Here is a 200-nt window from a genome sequence, read left to right as displayed (position 1 = left end):
ACTGTTTTTTTTAACATTAACCATCTATCTATTTGTCACTCTCTGCCAAAATCATTATTGTAATGATTGAGGACATTCATAGCAAAGCTTCTTCCCCAAATATTGTTTTTTTTCCCAAGATTGTTGTAGGCTACTCTATACGTAAAAAGTATCTCTCAAACTTTACTAAAAACAATTTTTTTATAGTGATAAACATATGA

The sequence above is a fragment of the Penaeus monodon genome, chromosome 28, assembly GCF_015228065.2.
Source record: "Penaeus monodon isolate SGIC_2016 chromosome 28, NSTDA_Pmon_1, whole genome shotgun sequence".
Lineage (NCBI taxonomy): Eukaryota > Metazoa > Arthropoda > Malacostraca > Decapoda > Penaeidae > Penaeus > Penaeus monodon.
This window is presented reverse-complemented; position numbering follows the sequence as displayed.